Source organism: Cygnus olor, chromosome 12, assembly GCF_009769625.2.
Source record: "Cygnus olor isolate bCygOlo1 chromosome 12, bCygOlo1.pri.v2, whole genome shotgun sequence".
Lineage (NCBI taxonomy): Eukaryota > Metazoa > Chordata > Aves > Anseriformes > Anatidae > Cygnus > Cygnus olor.
This window is the reverse complement of record NC_049180.1, coordinates 10,603,239-10,609,238: the sequence shown is the minus strand read 5'-3', so window position 1 is coordinate 10,609,238 and position 6,000 is coordinate 10,603,239. Positions and strand designations below refer to the sequence as shown.

The 6,000-nt window shown below is 39.1% G+C and overlaps 1 long non-coding RNA gene across 1 annotated transcript in view; it reads right to left on the bottom strand.

Moving 5' to 3' along the window:
• Window positions 1-1,022: 1,022 nt before the first annotated feature.
• The window catches only part of LOC121076480, a 231,963-nt gene continuing 226,985 nt past the window's right edge, over window positions 1,023-6,000 (bottom strand). The window contains exons 6-7 of the long non-coding RNA XR_005823535.1: window positions 3,244-3,352; window positions 1,023-3,147 (exon numbers count right to left, since the gene is read on the bottom strand). This is a non-coding gene — a long non-coding RNA (uncharacterized LOC121076480). The remainder of the gene's footprint in view (window positions 3,148-3,243; window positions 3,353-6,000) is intronic.

Genomic DNA, 6,000 nt, shown 5'->3' with positions numbered 1-6,000 from the left:
AACTGCAAATTCTCAGTCCTAGCAGATTTACCACCAAGTCTCATTAAAAATAAAATAAATTAAAAAGTTATAAAAGTCTTAGCTGATTGAAAATGATGCTTATTTTCATTGCTTTCTTCCTGCTGAGTTTCCGTTTGAATGTAGGCTTAATACAATTTTCCCCCACAAAACTCAGTCTGGAAAATAGGGAACCTTCTCATCCTGCTTTATTGCCTAAACCAGACCTTCTGGAGACAGTTCTTGCTTTGTAAGAAACACCGCATTAGGGGTGACAAATAAGACTACGATCAATGTTTTATTAAGGACAGATTCTCCTCAGAATTGGCTCAGATTATTTTAAATCATAGCTGTTGTGCCTAAGTTGCAATTTTCATTTGAATAGTGTTTTTGAATAGAAAAAGGAATTTGTTCTTAATGCCTAGAGTCCTTGTCAGGTACCAAAAATAAAGCAGGAGCTGTTGAGAAAGCACGCATTCTCATATTAAAGCTATTATTCTGACCAGACCATCTGCAGCACAGTACCCATACTTGTAACTATCTCTATTTCCATTTAGATATGTTCTGTAGCAAAAGCAGCTTTGCCCTTGTAGCCACTGCAATAGCACTGAAGAACTTTTAAAATAGAAACAGACATAAAGGATTTAATTATTCTTACCTAGACTGCATGTTTGCACATTTCTCTCTTGAGAAAACAAAAATTCTGCACATAGAGTTGCTTGCAAAACAATGCTTAGATACATTCCAGAGCAGACATTAATCTGCTTGCAAGTTTACAGTAAATGCCATTATATCCAATCCTAAGTTTGGATATCTCTGAACAAAGAAGCATGTTTGAGACATCTGTATCTGAAACAATAGCAAATATTGAATTATGTGCACTTATGTTGTATTACAGGGCAAGTTGTTATGGCAGCCTTCTCATTAGGAAGCCATTGAAAATAAAATTACACTGAAAAACTGCATAGATTTTAGAATGTTAAACCAATGGATAGATTTTGATTTATTTATCAAAAGATGTAGATCACATCCAAAATATTAAGCATAGTTAATTGTTCATACAATTCATAAAAAAGGACCTGCAGGGTTTAGGGATGACTGCTTTGAGGTACAACTGAGGCAATTCCAGGGGGCTGTAGGACCACTAATCCTCTCTGGGATGCAGCAGGATGGCGTCTGAGCTGACGACTGGACTGCAGATTTCCCTGGAGCCGAACTCCTCTTTCTGCCAGTGACACAAAAGACTTCTGCTCAGAACTCACACACAATGCTGGGGACCAAAGCTGTTTTAGAAAGCTGGTTTCTCTGTATGGTGGTCATAGATCCTCACCATCCTGCTAAATAAGTTAGTGCAGGCACAAACCTAGATTTGAACTTGGAAATGCTGAAGCAGCACTTCAAATTTTAGGACTATAATTTTAAAAGCCTGGTTGAGAATTTTATCAGAATATGTAAATTGCATGCATAAACTGAGCTTCTATGCAAAAGTGACACATGGTCTAAAAGCCTACAATTGACATATTTTCTGTGCTGAATTCTTTCTTGAACTTGGCAAAATTAGAGCTCCTAACTACAAATTTCTAACTCCCATTCTGCTACACATACTGTATTTGTGCAAATTATCATACAGGAAAATTAACATTTCCATAAACGAGGAAGCTTGTACTAGGGCATGAAATGGGTACTTAAAGTCTTATTACTGTTTAGTCCTTGAGATGAGTATGGTATAACAACAACAACAAAATAATCATATAATACGACATTATCCCATGCCTAATAGCTATGTGGAAAGCGAATAACAACATGGTTACAATTTTCTCCATGGAATCTCTGAAGAGATGCCATAAGGAGGACAGAGGAGGACGATGAAGCACAGATCTGAAAGCACAGCACATCCTGCTGTCTCTCTGCGTGAAGATTAGTGGCCCACCATGCCCCAGTGGAATTGCTTCATGGTTTTACACTGCAATAGGAGGAAGAGAGCAAAGAAAATTAGGAAAGAAAGTGTCATTTAAATTTGTATTTTAGTAAACAATATACCTCAAAAAGTTCGTGAATTCTGGCTATAATTCCACCTTGGATGATGATCATAAGAAGAAATAGTTCCTTCTTGTTTCCCATGGATTTAAGACACCTCCAGGCAGACTCTCAGAGGAATGAGATGCTTGCTGTGGGTAGTGAGGGGGTGTTTCCAGATCTGCTACTTATATTCTTTATGAGCTTCTTTCCTTTCTTCCACAACACCCCCACCCCTATTTTCTCTCCTCTTTTGCACATATGCATACAGAAAAGACAAACTCTGTTCATTCTCCCTTCAATGTTACTGCATCATTTTGTTAGTTCTGTGGAAAGATGGGGCCAAGAGGCCAAAAGTTTAACTTCATTCCATGCTACAAAGATGGGGGAGAATGATAAATTTATGGCAAATAAAGAAGTGTTATCCTGCAAACTGAAGTAGGTGCAAAGCAGAGCCATCTGGTAGTCTCTCCTTCCTCCCTCTGAATTATCACATTTCAAGATCAGCCTGTGTTTTCCACCAAAAATTGGGAATCTATAGGCCACAGGCTGGGAAACATCTATAGAGTAGGTGGAGCTGGGGGCAGGAAGCTTGAATCCTCCTCTATTTTGTATTGATTTACTTCCAATCTGCTACTTCTACTTCTCCAAGGAGAAGGAGAGTAGCTGGCAGCCAGCTGGTAGACAGTCACTCAGCTATTTTTTGGCCACTATCATGAATGCTGGAGAAGTCAAGAGGCAGGACCAAATCCTGAAATTGCCGGGGGGTCCTTAATTTCCTTCATTGACCAAGGCTACTGCAATAGACTCCTCTGCAAAAACGCATCCTTTCACCCCTGACTTGAAAGCTGCAGCTCTTTTGACATTTGACTCCATATTGCTGTGTTTGAGCAAACAAGCTTCTGCAGCGACACAGCGTGAGCACAAATTCGGCTCTTGTGATGAAAAGAGAATTCTTCTCGGTCTGTGTGTGTGATTGTTTAGGCTCTGCTGGAGCAGAGTTCATGGGTAAGCAGGGGTGCCCATGACAACGCAGCGCACACAGACCTGGACTCGCTGCGTGGGGATGGTGGGTTAGGACATCCACAGCAAGGAGGATCTTCCAAATGAGGGATGACAGCAAATCACTTCCATCTGTGATGCAAAAGAAAACCTTGCCATCTCATTCTACATACTTGAACTCCTTTAAGTACCTTTCCCATTTGTCCTATAAATAAATAATAGTTTTACCTGTGAGAACAGCATGCTCAGAGTGAAAAGGCTTGCTCTCTTACCGAGCAGGAAAAACGTATTGGCTGCAGTAATGACAACAAGGCAACATTTGTACAGCTCAGTGAACCTCAGGAAAGAAAATAAAATATAAAAATGATTCATAGAGTGAGTCCAGGTTTACTATGCTTGCCATTCTTATTCTGTTTGTTTATTTCAGTTATGAGTCCAAAATTCTTGAATTTTGGGGGGTAAAACACTAGCTTAACTAGCAAAGCAGAACTTTACTGTAATCACAGTCCTGACCAATTATTTCAATCTGCTTGACAATCATTCTCTTTGGCAGGAGAGGGCTGCAATGTGAAAAAGCAGTAGTTTGGAATGAAAAAAAACTGCATAAGGATAGGATTATGCCCTATTTTTCTGTTCCTATACATGCAACAACCGCAAGAACTGCTGTGATGCATCCTTTGGATAGTTCCTTTGGAGGATAAAATACATGGAGGCTTGTACTTCCATGCAGTTGTCTGAGTCATGGAGGACTCGATTTATATCTTAGCTCCACATATCTTCCATAGAAGGACCACTTTTTTTTCTTCTTTTTTTTTTTAAACACAAGCCATAAATTCTTGATCTGAGTATGATGCTTAAGTGGGACTTACTCGTGTCAGAGACTGCATCACAATACAGAAAGAGGTTTTTAAGTGCTGCAGAAATATTGTCCCTTAAAAAGGCACAGAAAAATGCCACAGAATGCAGAATACGTTTATGTCTCTTTTACTCATACTGAGTTCTTTGAATAGTTCTACTTAGTAGAATAAATAAATAGTATTACTATTTATTTGATTGAGGCAATATTTACTGCAACATATTATGCTAATTTTCAACCAACTGCCTCAATCAAATTCATGATGTAAGTTGTTTTTGTTTAAGCCATTCACCCAGGTTTTCATTAAAGCAGAGGAGAATCTATAATGGATTCAATGTGTAATGCAAAGATTAGTTTTAAAATAGACTTATTTCTGCCTAAGTCATCAAATATTACATGTACATGGGTCTAAGTCAAGTGAAATAAGAAGCTGCCTCTGAAAATGATACCATGGGTACAGGGTATTACACAGATTTTTCTACTTGTTCAGTTATTTTTCTACTTCTGTACTTCAGTCTTCCTTCCCAAATCTGTACGTCTTCCCTTTCCATTCCCTGCAGCCACTTTGCCACTTCTGATCCCTGACGCTCCCCAACACCTCAGTCTCACGCCCTCCTTCATGCTTGTCTGAGGCACTGGAGATAAGGAGCGTGGTCTTCCAGTACTCCTGCAGCACCAAAACTGGTAACCAGCCAAAACTGTCCATCCTCATTTGGCAAAGCTTCCACCAAATTTAATAATTAAGGAGCCAATGAGTGATTTTGCATGGTTTGGCTTTAAATACTGTATATATTAAAATGGAAAGGAAAGCAAAGAGATGCTGTCAGTTAGCATTCCCGTATTTGGGTACAAAATTAAGAATCAAAGTCTTTTCTCAAATTAGAGTAGACATGAACTCTTAAGAACAGGGCAGAACATACCAGCAAAACATACAAATGAGTTCTGAAAAGCTATTTCTATTAATAATGAGCCATCAATCCACCTGGACAAGATTTTTTTAAGTTCTCAGGGACATTTACAAGCTAATAACTAAATCAAATCAGGTAACAAGGAAGTAAAGGAACAGAAATCTTCAAGGCATCAGCCACAGTAAATGGAAACAATTGGAAGATATTCACAGAAATTATTTTTCAGCAGTTTACTATGAAGGACCTGCCAAGGGCATAAGGTTAAACTAAACCCTTCAGGAATAAAACCAGCAATGACATCCATCTGTTTGGATGTCTAGCATACATATCCAAAATGAGCAAAGGAATTCCTGAAGAATCTGAACAGCTTAATAATTTGGCCTACATAATTTCAAGGTCCAGACAAGATGCACCGGCGAGCCAAGCTAACACAAATTAGGTGTAATTCTCTGACACAGGGCCACAGAGGACAGAAAATTGCTTGATTCATATTTGATGAATGACTGATATGAAGACTTGTTTGATTTATTTGGAATAAGGTGTAAAATGATTCACCTTCCTCCTTCCCATCTTTCTTTTCAGTCTATACAGCTGCATAAATGACTAGCGAATATACTCATTAAACACTTTGTTGGATCAATTTTTCAAAAACGTTTACAGACTCCGGATGTTTTTTCCTTTTTGTTTTCTTGCTCACATCATCCTACTTCGCTGTGAATTACAGAGGGCCAGCAGCACAGGAATCAGAGCCCTGGGACACCTCAGCCTTCCTGGTTACAAACACCAGCACCAAGCACCTCGTCCTTAGCAGCTGGGAGAGGTCTCACAACACCTACGGCCACCCTGATGCCATCCACCAGGACCATTACCCTTTTACCCCAGGAATACCCAAATCACCCCAGTACAGTCTTGGGAACAAGAGAAGGTGTAATTACATAATGCCAGAACCTGAGGTACTCCAGTGACTGAAATTCTAGGATGTTTAATGCTTTGTGTTTATTTTTAATGTTACTCTGTGTAAAATCAGAATCCTTACAATTCTTTCCATTAAGACATTTCAGTAAAAGCTTTGCTGGTAAAATGAGACGATGCCTGTTGTTTAATCCCTGACATTTCTGTTGTATTTTTCCTGCTGCTCTTGTTGCGCTCAGTTTGTTTGCTGCTGGCTCACTAAAGCTGAGCATCATGCTACTAGTTCCTTAGATATATCTGGGGGAAAAA